General features: G+C 39.6%; 1 long non-coding RNA gene across 1 annotated transcript in view; it reads right to left on the bottom strand.

The window, feature by feature from the left end:
* Positions 1-14857, bottom strand: part of LOC135115277 (uncharacterized) — a 33167-nt gene extending 18310 nt beyond the window's left edge. The window contains exon 1 of the long non-coding RNA XR_010275929.1: positions 13739-14857. This is a non-coding gene — a long non-coding RNA (uncharacterized LOC135115277). The remainder of the gene's footprint in view (positions 1-13738) is intronic.
* Between the last annotated feature and the right edge of the window lie 2643 nt (positions 14858-17500).

The raw sequence follows: 17500 nt of genomic DNA, 5'->3' as shown, positions 1-17500 counted from the left end.
TAAATGGCTGCTTTGGGAGTCCATTTCTGTTTTTCAAGGGTGTTGTCTTGGTTCTAGTGACAGTTTGGTAAGGATGCTGGATTGTTAAGGAGGAAATTACTATTGTGCATGTTGTCTGTGGTGGCCAATGGTGTTTTCGTGGTTTTAGTGACAGTTTAATAAGTACGATGTAAGTAAATGAATCACCCTTGGGAACGTTACTTATCGTCTCCAGCCTTTGAAAGTTGTCCTGTTGAGAGTGTGAAGTGATTAAGAATGTGATTATACAAACAGCCCCCTATTCCCTCCTCCGGTAATTAAGGCCGTTAATACAGCTAACCGTTACTGTTTCATCCACTCATCGTCACCACCATCACCATTAGTCATCCTCACCAACCCCCACCCTCACCACCGTCACCACCATCACATTGCGTCTATTAGTCTAAGAGTGTTATAACCTTCGATAATATTTTTTTTTTTTTCGCTGCCGGCCTCGTCAGGTGTCACCCATCACATCACCACTACCACCACTAATAATCCACACCACTTCCCCTCCACCCTATCATCACTGTAATTACCAATGATCACCACCACCACCACCACCACTGCCTTCTATCCATTGCAGTCTCCATTCCACCACCACCACCACCACAACCGTTCCCTCAGCACCACCATATCGTCCTACAGTAGAAACTTCAGCATCTCCCTACCACCACCACCACCACCACCACCACCACCACCACGTCTTGACACCATGGAGAAAGTAACCCTATTTCACGTGACTGACCAACTTTCTTCTCCGAGCAAGCGAGCGAGGAAGGAAGGAGGGGAGGGAGGGAGGAGGAGGGAGGGAGAGAAGACCAGTCAGAGTTCCTTCATTTATATCCAAACCCACAAAGGGAACAAAAAAATAATAAAAATACAGAAACTACAGTCCATTAAAACTCTCTCTCTCTCTCTCTCTCTCTCTCTCTCTCTCTCTCTCTCTCTCTCTCTCTCTCTCTCTTCTCTCTCTTCTTCTCTCTCTCTCTCTCTTCTCTCTTCTCTCTCTCTCTCTCTTACCCACTAGCTGAGAGTAAGAGGGGGGGATGTTGAGGGGAAGTTGGGGGAGGTGTGTGTGGGGGTTGGGGATACAGTGACGGTTGGGTGGTGGAGGGATTCTGCCTTGATTTTGGTGAGTCACGGTAGGGGGAGAGAAGGTGGGGGTGACTAGACATGGGGGGGACTGTTCGAGGGAGGGAGGGGGAGGGAGAGAAGATACGTCTAGACACAGGATATTAAACAGCAAAGAGACGTGAGGTGACGGGGGTTAGGGTGGGGGGGGGGGTTTAGGGTGGCAGTGGTGAAGCGGTGGGGGGAGAGGGGGAGGGGGCAGTCTGGAATTGGCTCAGCAGGGGGTAGAGTCGAGGTTTAGGGGGGGATAGGGGGCGGAGAGGGAGGGGGGGGGTGTCTAGAATAGTGAGAAGTAAATGGGAAGGGGGGGAAGGGGGTGGGGTATTTTAATGACTGTGATAAAGGGAAATGGGTGAGATGAAATGGGGGAGCTGGGAGGAATGGTGCTTGGAGGTTTGAGTAATTAGACGGGGAGAGGGGGGGGGGTGGCGGCTGTGATGGTGAAATGGGTGAGAAAAAGAAAATGGTGTTATATCTTGAATTTTTGATAGTGATGGGTGAGTATTTGAAAATGGGGAGTTTAAAGAGCATTTTATTTTTTTTTTTATAGTGAAGAGAGAAATATTTGGACTAGAGAAGAAGGGAGAATGAGAAAAAAAAAAAGAAGTGAATATTTAAATGTTTTGCTAGTGACGAGTGGGTAATTTGAAAGTGTAGCGTTTTGTACAAGATTTTCTGATAATGAAGAGAGGAGCATTTGGGAGATTGAAGAAGAAGGGAGTCGTACCTGAAGACGTGTCGAGGAATCTTTGATATTGGAGTGAAGACAACATTTAAGAGGTCGAAGGAGTACGAGACCAAAGGAGGAGTTGGATATCAATAAGTGCAAGGCATTATGAGAAGAAAACCATTTGTAGATTTTTTTTTAATTTTTTTATCGTGAAGAAGGGAGCATTCGAATCAGGAGCAGAAAGGAGCATGTCTGAAGATGTATGAAGTTTAATAAAGAAGAGATGGGGAGCATATTGAGAGAGGGGGGAATGAGAGGAAGATAGTTTGATAATAGAAGAGCGTTAAAGAGAGGGATAGGAGGTGAAAGGAGCGTGTATGGAGGTTTTAGTAGAGAGAGAGAGAGAGAGAGAGAGAGAGAGAGAAGAGAGAAAGTTTTAACAAGGTTTTTCATTATGGTACCGGAGCATTTGAAAGAGAAGAGAAGGGGAAGGGGGACGAGAAGCAGAGAGAACGTTTGAAGATTTTGACAGTGGAGGGGGGCATTTGAGAGAAGGGTGGGGCGTGTGAAGGAGGTTACGGTAATGAGAGGAGCATTTAAGTGGAGCATTTCAAGAGGGGGAGCATAAGGAGACCAGTATAACGAGGCAGCAATTTTGTGGCATTTCAGAGACTTTTTTTTTTTTTTTTTTTTTTTTGAGAACAAGATAACGAGGCAATAAAAGTGGAAGAAGTTTTAGGAAGCAGATAATAAAGAGAGGGACTATTTTATGTATGTTTTTATTATTATTATTATTATTATTATTATTATTATTATTATTATTATTATTATTATTATTATTATTATTATTATTATTATCATTATTATTATTACTATTATTAGACGGCATACTTAATCAGCAATAAAAAAAAAAAGAAGAGGTTTTATGGAACAGCATGACTAACTGATAAAAGAGAACAGCAGAAATTATCAGTAAGGAGAAGTGCTGTTCCTTTTTTTTTTTATTATTATTATTACTATTATTAAGACAACATAATAAGTAATAAAAAAAAAGGGGATTTGTAAGGGGGCCACCATGACTGATCAATAAAAGGACGAGTGTTTACGTGAAGGGACAGCTTAGACTATCAATAAAAAGAGAGACTTTGTTTATTATTTCTTTTTCATTTATCTATTTTTACATAAGCATAATTAGTCGGTAGTAAAGGGAAGTTTTTGTTGTTGTTGTTGTTGTTGTTGTTGTTGTTGTTGGCAGCGTGAGTAATCAAAAAAAGGGGTTTTGTCTTTATAGTGAGGACGGAAGGTAGCATAAGTTATCAATACAGAGAGAGGCTCCATTTTCTATTACCATTTACTTCATTAATATTTCTTTATAGAGACAGCGTAGTCGATAAAAAAATAAAAAAAAGAATGGAAGAGGTGAGGATGCATATGAAAGATGGCTAACTGGCTGGCTGGCTGTTTGTTTCGGGATGGTGTACATGAAAGATGGTTGACTGACTAACTGACTGTTGGAGGAGGCGGGGGGAGGGTGTGTGGGGGGGTGAAAGATGATTACCTATACCTGATAAGTCCACCAGGTGATGCACTGTTGCCTGCGTGGTGGAGGTGAAGTGGTGAGGTGTTTGGTGGCAGGATAGGTGCCCCCTCCCCTCTACCTTGACCCTGACAGACACCCTGGCCCTCCCTTATTGAGAATGCCTCTTTGTTATTATTATTATTATTATTATTAGTAGTAGTAGTAGGAGGAGGAGGAGGAGGAGGAGGAGAAGGAAGAGTACTGGACATATGAATAGGAAAAGTGTCTAAATACGAGTGTTCAAAATGTGTGTGTGTGTGTGTGTGTGTGTGTGTGTGTGTGTGTGTGTGTGTGTGTGTGTGTGTGTGTGTGTTTACGTATGTATTACATTTCCCCATCATCAATAATTACATACATTCATACCGTCAGTAAAAAAAAAGAGAAATCAGTAAAAAAATAAAACAGGAACACAGGGACATACAAAATAAACAAAAACAAACAAACAAACAAACAAACAAACAAATAAATTCAAACATCACGGCGTGCATGCAAGTCGTCGTTATTTAACAGTCATGGCGGCGGTGGTGGCAGCAGCAGCACCACCACCACCAGCACCACCACAGCTCCAGCACAGCAACACAGCAACACAGCATGGCAGCCTCCACCTCCCGTCATGCGCTGTGAACCTTGCTATCTCATGTCCCCTGCCACCACCACCACCACCACCACCACGAACACGCACCCCAGCTTTCTGACTCACGCTGTTCTTAGTCATCGCTGTACCTGTGGGGGTTGGGGGGGAGCGTGCCAGGTAGGGAGAGGAGGGGAGAGGAGAGGGGGCGTGACCAGGGGAGGTTACGTGGGTGAGGGCGTGTGATGAACATACTGGTGTAGGTAGGTAGATGAGGGAAGGGGAAAATGTGGTGATGGTAGTGATGGTTATTGGAAATGGTTTGTGTACAGGTGAGTTAGGTGGTAAAAAAAAAAAAAAAAGAAGAAGAAATGAGAGAGAAAATGTGTATAGAAAATGTATGATTAGGAAGGAGAAAAAGGGAAAATTAATAAATAGTCTGATAGTTTATATATATTACCACATATTTCCTTTCTTACTTGACTCTTCCTTTTTCTTTCGTCTCGGAGTCACAGAGTCAGCCCAGGTCAGCCCAGGTCAGGTCAGGTCAGGTCAAGGGGGGTAATTTTCCTTCATCCCTCACAAGGTTTCAAGATTTCAAGACACGTCACAATGTTATCTCAGGGGCTTTCCTCTTAACTGTGCTCTGTGGTGGTGCGTACCTTCAAGTGGGCATTTTTTTGATAATTTTTGTTGTCCTTGATCATCGCTTCTCTTACTAATGTGGATCTTTTTTTTATATAATTCCTGTATACCTTGTTTTGGTGGGGCTGCTTATATTGTTAGTTTTAATTCAATGCGCCAATGGGATATCGATTGTGATATATAAGGAAAAAAAATCAGGAAAAGGAGGAAAAAAGAGCCTGCTAAATGTCTCCCCATAGAAAGAAAAAAAAAAAAAGAGAAAAGGGCATTCATTGTGTAACTTATTTGTGATGTAATTCTTTTAGGTATTTCTGCTGTTAGTTTTAGTTCAACGTGCCACTAAGACATTGGATTGTGATATATGGGGAAAACTCAGGAAAAGGGAAGAAAAAATGTTTGGTAATTGTCTCCCCCACAAAGAAAGAAGAAGGAAAGGGGTTTTAGTACGTAATTTCCGTGATTTATCTTACTTTCTGTGAATGTTTCTACTGATAGTTTTAGTTCAAGGTGCCGCTGAGCCATTGCAGTGTGATATACAAAGGGAAAGAATCAGGAAAAGGGAAGAAAAAAAGTTTGCTAATTGTCTCACCACAAAAAAAGAGGAGGGGGGCGAATTTTAGTATACAATTCCTGTGATTTATCTTATATTCTGGGACTATTTCTGCTGATACTGTTAGTTCAACGTGCTGCTGTGAGTCTGGCTGACACGTGGCAGATAATATTACTGCTTTCGTTGGCATCTACTTGGGATAATTCCTTGGACCTCTTTTCTCTCTCTCTCTCTCTCTCTCTCTCTCTCTCTCTCTCTCTCTCTCTCTCTCTCTCTCTCTCTCTCTCTCTCTCTCTCTTCTTTTTTTGCTGGCACCATTTCGAGTTCGTTGATAGGTGTGTAGTGTTGGCGCTTTATTTAGGCTGCCCGCGGTTCAGTTTTGGTCCATTCAACACTTCTCGGTTACTGTCCTTTGTATCTTCGTTGGCTTTCTATTTGTGGCTGAGTGTCTGTGGCGGTGCTGAGGCGGAGGTGGTGGATGCGGGTTGACTTAATTGAGTTGGACGCTAGACTTTTGGGAGTGGTGAAAATTTAACCCTTTAACTGTCACTTGGTACTTCTCTTCTTTATTGCTAATCACTCTGAGATATCTTGACTTGTTCTATAGCCGCCTCTAATCTTTAAACTGGGAAGATCAGTTGTTTTTTAATCCCCTTCTTTCTTGTAGATGCTTATAAAGATTTCGTGCGTTACTTCTGGTGCTGTTAATTGTTTCGTATTGCAAGGAAAGGGTTAGTGGATGTATAAATGTAATGGGCTCAAATATTATACTTACTTTTTTTTTTTTTCTTCACTTGTGCTTCATATACAAGGCACACACACGCACAAACACACACACACACAAAAAAAAAAGTTTGTGGAGTTTTATGTCAACGATTTTCATTCTTCCTTTATATATAAAGCAAAAAAATCTGCAAACTTGTATGTCACGATTTTTTTCACCATTTCTTCATATATGATATGCAAAAAGTTATACACATTTGTCACGATTTTTTTTTTTTTTACTTTTACATCACACAAAGTACAAAAAAAAAAAAATCTATACCCTTTTTATGGCACGATTTTCATGTTTATTTCTTGTATAAAGCACGAAAAAAAAATCATACACTGCTATTGTATTTTGACTGATCACTCTTACCTCGTGAGCAAAACACACACATAGAAAATAAATAAATATATACCCTCACGATTTTCAGTTTCTAATTTATACCACACTGCTACAGTTATCTTCCCTTAAACTTCATACCCATGTAAAATTTGTTGGAATAGAGACACAGGAGAGAAAGCAGAGAAAACAAAGTTAATTTTGTCTTTTTACGCTACAAACTATTTTTAAAATGTTTACCACAAAACCAGTGTCTCAAAAGTTATATGCATTTAAGGATTATTTAGTTTGGCAGTGAAAGGGTTAAAGCACAAGGAACTGAAACCGTAATTATTGTTTTCGAGGCGTGACGGGCGCGATAGAAGGCAGAAGAATATTGAACTGCCTGACTAATTGCTGCTTCCCTCATTGCAAACATCAACACTAAGGCAACTAGACACTAACGCTTCTTAACACTCTTCTGCATCAGGAGGAGTGACAACCAACAACTTTTCCTTGATCCATTCTCTGAGGTAATTGAGTAATAGGTAGTTTTAACCCTTTCAGCTCGATATGCAGTTATCCACAGCAGTAGAAGTAATGTATGGAATCTTTATGAGCATCTACAAGAAAGAAGACGATTAAAAAGAATAGATTTTGTGATTTTTAGCCAGTATAATGTTTGGAAGTGGCTGTACAACAAGAAAGAATGTCGCAAATGAGTTAGTAGTAGAAGACAGGTGTGCCATATAAGTGAAAGGGTTAACAAAGGAATAGGTGAGAAAGAAAATGGTGGCGTAGGAAGGTTAGGACAAAGGGAAAGGAGATTAATAATGAAGGGATATTTCAAGACACTTATCCTCCAGTTTTTTTTTATAATCCTTTTGGGTTTCTCGTTAGGGACTGGCACCTCAGTGGGCTTTGTCTTTTTTTTTTCTTTTTTTTTTTCCCTTTTTGTTGCCCTTTGCCAGTGTCCCTCTTACGTGGAAGGATTCAGAAGTGGGACGAGAAAAAGGCTGGGAAAGGCATATTTAAGATACGAAAGGTTTTGATAATGTATTGCTTAAGTTTTACATGTGATACTGTGAACTGTATATAATTAAGTTTACGTTTAGTTACTGCTAAAAAGAAAAAAAAAGTTAAGGAAACGTGATTTATTTATTTATTTACTTTTTAGGGGGCACTGGAAGCAGACATAACAAAAACAACAACAACAACAAAAATAAAACTGTGGTATAATCATCTAAAAAACGAAAAACAAAAAACAAAAAAATGGAATATCAATGTAATAAGAGAAAGAAACGTTAGAAGTGTAGTATAGTTATTCAGGAAAGTTGATTACCGAACTTCGTATTCTCTCTCTCTCTCTCTCTCTCTCTCTCTCTCTCTCTCTCTCTCTCTCTCTCTCTCTCTCTCTCTCTCTCTCTCTCTCTCTCTCTCTCTCTCTCTCTCTCTCTCTCTCTCTCTCTCTCTCAAGAAACTCTCATAAGGAGATTGACAGTAGATAAGAAAACCTAAGATAGAAGGAAAGATATAAGGATAAAAATAAAGAAGGGTGAAGAAAGACTAGATTAAAGAAAAGATGCAAGATTGAAGAAAAGACAATGAAAAAAAAGGCACAAGATTGAAGGAAAGACATAAGATTGAAAAAAAGACAATAAAAAGGCACAAGATTGAATGAAAGACACAAGATTGAAGAAAAGACAATGAAGAAAAGGCACAAGATTCCAGAAAAGACACAAAATTGAAGTAAAGGAACAAGAATGAAGAAAAGGCACGAGACTGAAGGAAAGGCAATGAAGAAAAGGAACGAGAATAAAGAAAAAGACACGAGATTGAAGAAAAGACACAAGACTGAAGAAAAGACAAAGAAAATAGAGACAAGATTGCAGAAAAAGGCACAAGATTGAAGAAAAAAAGGCACAAGATTGAAGAAAAGACAATGAAAAGAAGACACAATATTGAATTAAAGGCACAAAATTGAAGAAAAGAAGACACAAGACTGAAAAAAAAGACAAAGAAAAAGAGACAAGATTGCAAAAAAAGACAGAAGTTTAAAAGAAAGGCACAAGATTGAAGAGAAGACACACGATTTAAGGAAAGACACAGGATTGAAGAAAAAGGCACAAAATTTAAGAAAAGACACAAGATTGGAGAAAAAGACAATGAAGAAAAGGCACAAAATTGAAGAAAAGATACAAGATTTAAGAAAAGACACAAAATTGGAGAAAAAGACAATGAAGAAAAGGCACAAAATTGAAGAAAAGACAAGATTGAAGAAAAGACATAATTGAACAAGACAAGAATAAAAGGAAAAAAAAAAAAAAAACATAAAATAGAGGAAGAAAAAAAACATCAAATAGAGAGAGAGAAAACAAATTGCATATGGGACGCTACGAAACATCTGACCACGAAAACTAAAGATAAATAAACAAATAAATAAACAAATAAATAAATAAATAAACAAATAACAATAAAACCAACCAAGCACCAAGCAGTCAGTCAACCAATCAACCAGTCAATACCATAAAAAAAAAATCAAACCAACCAACTTAAACCAAAAGACGCTGAGGGAAATTGAACCACGACTCTACCAAAAAAAAAATAAATAAATAAAAATAAATAAATAAATAAATAAATAAATCCAACCACACCAAACCTATTCAGAACTTAGGCACTGCAAGACCAAACACTTATAGTCACAGCAAACACCCTGGCACTGTCCCAAGGCACTGCAAACAAACACCCCATACACTCAAACACCGTGGCACCTTCAGTAGAGCGTGTCAGGTATAAGGACATGGATGGGGGTGGGGAGAAATGGATAAATGAAAGGGGGGAAAAGGGAGGGGAAAGGGAGGGGAAGGATGAAGGGGTAACTAACACAGGGGATCATGTACGTGTCATGGGGGGTGGGGGAGGATAGGAAGGGGATGTCATGATATGTCCAAAGGAAAATGAGGGGATGGAATGGAAGGGGAAAAGGGGGAAATGGAGAGGGGAAGGGGAGGGATTGTCTGTGTGAGAGGGACGTGTCATGGAGTATCATGAGGAAGAGGAAAAGAGAGAGAGAGAGAGAGAGAGAGAGAGAGAGAGAGAGAGAGAGAGAGAGAGAGAGAGAGGAGAGAGAGAGAGAGAGAGAGAGAGAGAGAAAACTAGGGATAGATACACTGATAAGAAAAAAAAAAAAGGATGAAGACGAGAAGAGGAGGAAGAGATGGACGAAGGGAGACAAGATGAGGGAGGAAAAAAAAGGAGTATGAGGGATGTGAGTGTGAAGGGTGGGGGAGTGTGAGGGAGGGGTGAGAGTGGGGGTGTGGTGGGGGTGGGGGGGCAGAAGATAACGGGCGACTGGCTGGATGCATGTCAGCCATTTTGAGTGCTTGGTCACGTAGTGTGTGTGTGTGTGTGTGTGTGTGTGTGTGTGTGTGTGTGTGTGTGTGTGTGTGTGTGTGTGTGTGTGTGTGTGTGACTCGTCTTGGTGACCTTTTCGTTGCCATGGAGGAGAGAGAGAGAGAGAGAGAGAGAGAGAGAGAGAGAGAGAGAGAGAGAGAGAGAGAGAGAGAGAGAGAGAGAGAGAGAGAGAGAGAGAGAGAGAGAGTCAGTATCATGATGCCTTCCTCTCCCCTTCTTTCTTTTCCCATTTCCTTATTTACCCTTCTTTTCCTCCTATCCCATCATCCTGTCTTCTTTTCCTCTTCTTCCTCCTTTCCCTCCTCCCTTCATACCTTCCCTTCTCTCCTTTCCACATTCTTCCTCCCCTCTTAGTCTTACCTTCAATATACTAACTTTATCTTCCCTTCCCTGGACCTCCCTCCTCCCTTTCCTTACCCATCGTTTCTTCCCCTTCCTTCCTCTTCCTTCCCCTTCCTTCCCCTTCCTTCACATTACATTTCGCTATAACGTTTCTTATTTGTTCACTAACCGGCCTCTTCATTTCCGAAAAACGACTCTTCTTCCTGAACGGATATCTCAGAGGAGGAGGGGGAGGAGGGGAAGGAGGAAGAGGGAGGGGGGGTAGGGGAGTTCATTCGAAATTTAAACGGGGTAAATCGTTTTAGGCGTTGGAGGAGGAGGGGGAGGTGGTGGTGGTGGTGGTGGTGGTAGTGGTGGTGGTGGAGGAGGAGGAGGAGGAGGAGGAGGAGTAGGAGTAACCGTTGCTGGATAGTGGCTCCCTCCGTCAGCCGTCTTCTCTCCTCCTCCTCCTCCTCCTCTTCTTCTTCCTCCTCCATATTCTTCTCTCTTGTGTTCTTTGTCTTTTCTTCTCTTATTTTTTATCTGATTTACTTCTCTCAAGATGTGTGTGTGTGTGTGTGTGTGTGTGTGTGTGTGTGTGTGTGTGTGTGTGTGTGTGTGTGTGTGTGTGTGTGTGTGTGTGTGTGTGTGTGTGTGTTATTCTCACTGATTTTGTCGATTCTCTTGCTCAGTTTGTTACACACACACACACACACACACACACACACACACACACACACACACACACACACATACACACACACAAACAATAATGATAGCCATGATAATGATAACAATATTTATTGTTGTTATAATAATGATAACCAAACATTTAATAGCAATCTTTACATGTAGTTAAGAAGACACTAAATTTTCCTTCTTGTCTTTGAATATTTTGTTTAGGAAGAAAACGAGAAAGGGGAAAGAAAGAAAGACGAAAATAAGGGAGGGAAAGAAGTAAAGGAGGAAGGAAACTTAAAACTACACTGTTATTGTTTATTTTGTTTTAAGAAAGAAGGAATGAAGGAAGAAATGAAGTCAGGCTTTTGTGTAATTGATGAAATGACGAAGACTTAAAATAAAAATATAGGAAGAAAAAAAAAAACGATAGACATTTTGAAGTTACATGATTTTTGTAGTTTACGAGGGAAAGAAGGAGGGAAAGTCTGGAATGGATTCTTGTTTCTTTTACATGTGTTTTCCCCTCCAAGAACGTGATGATTAGATGAAAAGAAAGAAGGAAGAAGGAAGTTTGAAGGAAGAGGAAAAAAAAAAACCCAGGACATAAACTTAGATTCTGTTGAAACATGATTTTATTTTTCCAGGAGTCTTGAGTGTAGGAAACAAAAAAAAAAAAAACGAAGGAAAATAGAAACAGGGAGATACAAAGAAGAAAAAAGGGAAAAAAAAAGAAACACAAAAAACTGGTAAATAAGCAACAAATCAAAACAAACCAAGAAAGTAAAGGAGGAAGGCGAAAGGTGATGATAATGCAAGAGGAAAAGAGGAAACATTCAAAATAATTCCTCACTTTTATCCATGATGTTTTTGGGAAAGAAGAGAGAAAGAACGAAGGAAATAATACACGAATAGGAAAAAAAAGAAAAAAAAAACAATAATAATCCCACAGAAGAGTTCCCGTCACTTTCTGGATAGGAAGGAGAGGAGAAAAGGAAGAAAAAATGCAGGGAGTGATAAACGAGGTAGAGAGGAGGAGGAAACAGCAATAATAGGGAATGATAAACGAAAGAGAGACACGGAAACGACAATAAACGAGGGAATAAGAAGGAGAAAACAACAATTATCATTTTCTTCCCACTTGACTGCATTACAAAGACGAGGGAAGAATGGAAGAGAAGGCACAAAGGCACGAAGGAAGGAAGGAAAGAAGGAAGGAAGGAAGGAAGAAAGGAAGAAGAAGAAAAGTAGGAAGAAGAATCTGACAGGCTTCCAGAAAATGTGCAATAACAACGGTGGTAACAAAAAAAAAAGGAAAGAAGGAAGGAAGAAAGGAAGCAAGGAAGGAAGGAAGGAAAGAAGGAAGGAAGTGCACCAGACTGTTTATATCTGAAGGTTAAATTCTTAAGACAAATATCTTTTTTTTTTTTTTTCACGCATGACAAAAAAAAAAATGTCTTTGTTCAAGGAGGTGGTGGAGGAGGAGGAGGAGGAGGAGGAGGAAGAATGTGAGTCAAAGATGGTGATGATGTGGTGAAGATGATAATAATGATAAGATGAAGAAGGAGGAGGAGGAGGAAGAGGAGGAAGAAGAGAAAAAGGACGAGGAAGAAGAAGAAAGAAGAAAAAGAAGTATGAGATGAAGATGGTGATGATGTGAAGATGACAATAACGGCAAAGAGGAGGAGGAATATAAGAAAAAAGAAGGAGGAAGAGGAAAAAGAAGAGAAGGACAGAGAATAAGAGAGAGAGAGGGGAAAAAAAAACAGGAAAAGAAAGACATCCAGGAAACCAAAAAAATAAACAAAACGGACAACAAACAAAATAAAAAGAATAAAAAAGCAAAGAAAAGAGAAAAAATAGATAAACTAGCCATCTCTGTAAACAACTGAAGGAGACGAAATATTTTGCCATAGAATTAATAATCTCGAAACATAAAAATCATTCTAGTTTTCCTATCAATTCCCTCTGATCAGGATTTTTAAAGAGGGACACCGGCTTAGGGCAAAAAGAAAGAGAGAGAAAGAGAAAGAGAGAAGAAAAAAAAATAGGCCTACTGAGATACAAGTCCCAAAATAAAGAAAGCCAAAGGGATTATCAAACACTGGGGGGAAGGGGGAAAAGGTGCCATTTCTTCATTCTGGCCTCACGGAGATCAATCAAAGCATTTCAGCATCCATTAGTACAGATTCCAATTGCCTTAGTGTGTTGTTATCATGAGCAATATTCCTCGTTAGTCCTCTCACTGTTACTTATACAGAGTTTTTGGTCTTTTAGATGTTAATTTTTCCTCTTTGCTCCCCCTTCCCTCCACTCTTTTGTAATCCGGCTTTCTCTAATACTCTGAGCACCACGTTAGCTCAATTTCATTCCTGGTACCATGATAAAAGTGCGTTATAAGATGAGTTTGGTGCAGTGATGGCATTAAAAGTTACCTCTTGCTAATCATCAACTTGTATTGTGTCTCCGTTTACTTTTATCATGATTAATAACAGGTGATCTTGTCAAGCTTAGAAAGTGTCTCTGGTGCTGAAAGGGTTAATTGATCAACTGCTTAAACTGTTGCTCGACTCGGTTCCTAAATCATAAACTATTCTTGAGACACTTCTGGTTCCACAGCCGCGTCTAAGCATTGGAATGGCCAGGCACTGCAGTTTTTTTTTTTTTTTTTTCTTTTTAACCGTCTGTCCTTCTTGTATGTGGGTGTGAATGTTTTGTATAGAGGCCTTTTTACTGGCGTGGATTATGTACATATTGTGAAAGAGTTAAGAAATTAAGTTTGTTGTCTTGTTTTTCTGTTCTGTGTCCTTTGTAATAGTTAAGACACTTTTTTTCTTCGTTTTTTTCCCTTCTTTTTTTTCTTTTATTTTCTTTCTTTTTTCTTTCTTTTTTTTTCCTCTCTGTCCCTGCGTGCGTCTATCGTGACAGTTCTCGTGGTTTTCTGTTTTTTTTTTTTTTTTTTTCCGGGTCACTACAACGAGATGGTTCCCTGGATAGGAGAGTTAATATTTTGGTGCTTATAAGTGTGAAGATAACTAACGGTGTGATGAGTGGATTGGCGTGGAACTAATTACGAGTAGCCGACGTGATGGTGTTGTGATGCTGGTGTTGACTTGTGAACACGACGCCACACGGTTTCCAAATAATCATTGGTTCTCAAAATGGCCACCACTACCACCACCACCACCACCACCACCACCACCACCGTTAGTTTCCCAGAATTCCTTCAGATACAATTGTCGAGTTGATTGTTGGAGAAGCTTAATCTTTATGTCTCCTTTCACAAGAATTATTAATGAACTAAATGCCTTTTTTTTCTCTCTCGTGTTATTGGTCTTCACGAGAATCATTATTTTAAGTGGAACTGAATTATTGCTCTCTCTTTAAGTGCATTTTTTCTTTAATTTTTCGTATTCATAAAAATTATTAGTGGAGTATGTATGCCTTATTTACCATTTATATGTCTTAAGTCCGCTTCGATTATTAGTGTAGTGGTGGTGGTGGTGGTGGTGGTGTTGAGGTGGCTAGCGGTGTCTGGGAGTGTGACGTGACCAACCACCCCCTCAGCAGCACTGTGTCACGGCAGGGCGGTGTGCTGGGCCCCTCGTTATTGTAGCCTTACAGATTGAAATTCGAACACAAAGGAATGCAGGAATGCTGAAGTGAAAACAAATAGTATGAAAATTTTACATGGGAAGATGAATAAGAAGAAAAGGAGAAGGACAAAAAGGAAGAGGAGGAGTAGATGAGTGGAAGGAGGGAGTAAAAGGAGCTGGAAACTGATAAAATTACCCGTGTAAAAACAAAAGAGAAGTAGCACGAGGATAATAATGGGGAGGTGTTGGAGAAGGATAAGGAGGAGGAGGAGGAGGAGGAGAAGGAGGAGGAGGAGGACATGGTGGTGGCGGTTTCCTGGAAGAGACGCGAGGTGAGGCAAACCTTCTGCGAATGACATGTAACAACACCTCCTCCTCCTCCTCCTCCTCCTCCTCCTCCTCCTCCTCCTCCTCCTCCTCCTCCTCCTCCTCTTCTTCCTCCTGCAAGTGTCGTGATTGGGTGATAAATTTTCAGGATGAGGAACGTGAAACTCATCCTGTCAACACAAAATAGGAGGAGGAGGAGGAGGAGGAGAAGGAGGAGGAGGAAGAAGAAGAGGAAGAAGAAGAAAAAGAAGAAGTCTCCCCACACGTGCCCATCTCATTCCCTTCATGCCCAAGTCAACCCGAGGCTTCCATCACTGCCCCTCCTGTGTCCCCTTATCCCCTTGACCCTTGTCCTTGTGTCCCCTGCCACGCCTTAACATGTTCACAGCCTTCCCTACGACTTGAGCACCTTCAGGGGGAGGTTCCAGCAAGGTCACGTAGGAGTCTAGTAAGCTGTAGTGTTACTCTCTCCTCACGGCTGCCTCTTGGATTCAACAGCTTCATCTTATTTCTGTGCTTGCTTTTCCTTCTGTGTGTTCTTTGGTTTCTCTCTCGTTCTCTCTCTCTCTCTTTCTTTATCTCTAAGTCTCTCTCTCTCTCTCTGCGTAGTTCACTCCTGTTCCTTGTGGTCATTGTTAACTTCATATAAAATTCCTTTGGGTAAGAGGATCGCGGGGTTTTATAGCAGTGAAAGAAAAAAAGAATGGCTTATCTCGGTAGTTCATGTTTTATTCTTTTATAGAGCATCTTTAGTTCACTTTTCGTATTTATTTTGGTGGTTGGAAGTTATGTGGGTCTTTATTTTGTAGTTTTTGTACCACTGACCCACCAGCTTCCTTCATATATATATAAAAAAAAGAAAGAAAAGGAAACAGCAGTGGAATATAATGACAATCACGACACTAGCTCCCTTTCTTTTTTTTTTTTTTTATATATCAGAGGGGCGATGGTTAAGGGCAACAATAGGTGTGAAAAAAAAAAAAAAGAAAAGACGTATTAAGGAGTACCAGCCCCCCTAAAACAAGGTCAAAAAGGATCAACTGGTCGATAAGTGTCTTGAAACCTCCCTGCGGAAAGAGTGTAGCCATAGGAAGGAGGAAATACGGAAACAGACAGGGATTTCCAGAGCTGACCAGAAAAGAGATGAATGGCTGAAAATGCTCTTCAAAAAGGATCAACTGGACGATAAGGGTCTTGAAACCTCCCTGTGGAAAGAGTGTAGTCATAGGAAGGAGGAAATACAGAAGCAGGCAGGGATTTCCAGAGCTGACCAGAAAAGAGATGAATGACTGGAAATACTCTTCTCTCCATCCTTCACTAAAAAAATGTGAAAATTTTTCAACCGTCTCACGAATGTTCATCGGTTTCTTTATACATCCTACGGAAATATATATGTTATAATTTTTTAATCCTATGATAAAAAGAAGTTTCAAAATTTTCTGCATCCTGTGACAGCCTGAATATGACGCATCCTATAACTTCACTTCCAGTTTTTATTTATATTTTCCACAGGGATTTCAGGATTTGAATGTACGTAAGTCTGTCTTAATATATCCTTTGTACATCCTCTAACTCCAGACTTTCATAATTTTCTACACCCTATGGGATTGTACCCTAATATATCCTAAGTAGTTCCTATAACTTCAATATTTCAGCAAGACTTTCATAATTTTCTACATCCTACGAGACTGTACCTTAATGTATCCTCTGTACTTCCTATAACTTCAGTATTTCAGCAAGACTTTCATAATTTTCTACATCCTACGAGACTGTACCTTAATGTATCCTCTGTACTTCCTATAACTTCAATATTTCAGCAAGACTTTCATAATTTTCTACATCCTACGAGACTGTACCTTAATGTATCCTTTGCACTTCCTATAACTTAAGATTTTCATGCTTTCCTGTATTTAAATAATGTTGGATTTTAATATATTCTTTCCACATCCTACTACTAAAAACTATCCAGGGTTTTCCTCATCCTGAAAAAAAAAAAATCTATCCCGTATCTTTTCTGTATCCTACAACTTCAGGATTTCAGGATTTTCTACACCTTGCAAAATTCTTGGTTTAATTTCTACATCCTACACCTTGCATTGCCTGTAGTGTTAATCTGACTTTCTACTTCATCCTGTTGTATTTTTTCTTGTACATTCTACTGTTTTTTTTTTTCTAGTACATTTTATTTTTTCTTCTGCTACATTCTATAGTTCTTTTTCTAGTGCATTCTAAAGGTATTTTCGCTCTTATATTCTATGGAGTATTTTTGCTATCACATTCTATAGAGTGCTTTTCCTGATACTTCCTGTAGGTTTTTCTAGTAAATATATCTTACGAAACATTTTTCTAGTACATTTCATAGAATATTATTTTTTTCTAATATATCCTACAAATTCTGTTATATATTTTTCCTAGTAAATCCTACAGTCTTTTTTTTTTATCTCAGTACATTCTATGGCGGCTGTTTCTTCTAATAAACTCAATACAATCCATTTTTTTTCTCTAATACATCTTATACAATCCAGTTTTTCCCTTAGGTCCTGTAGAGTGTGTTGATAGTACATAATCTTTGCTTTCCAGTGTATCCTCTAGGCTCAGTATTCCCTGTAGAGTATTTTTGTATAGTAAATCTTTTGGCGTTTATTCTTATGGTAAATCTTATGAAGTTTATTTTTCTAGTACATCCTATAGAGTATTTTCTTTGTAACATATCCTCAGTAAATTTTAGAGCATATTGTTTTTAGTACCTTCTGTAGAGCTCGGTAAGTTATTTAAGATGACTTATTTTGGGTCATCCTTTTGGCTCTATTCTTCAGTGATTGGTATTTCAGTGTGTCTTCATTTGTGCCCTTCTGTACCCTTTGGCTGGATCCCCCCTTGACCAGAGCCTCCCCCTTGGTCAGAGCCCCTCTT

This window comes from Scylla paramamosain, chromosome 29, assembly GCF_035594125.1.
Source record: "Scylla paramamosain isolate STU-SP2022 chromosome 29, ASM3559412v1, whole genome shotgun sequence".
Classification (NCBI taxonomy): Eukaryota; Metazoa; Arthropoda; class Malacostraca; order Decapoda; family Portunidae; genus Scylla; species Scylla paramamosain.
The sequence above is the reverse complement of the archived record's forward strand: the minus strand, read 5'-3'. Positions and strand labels throughout refer to the sequence as shown.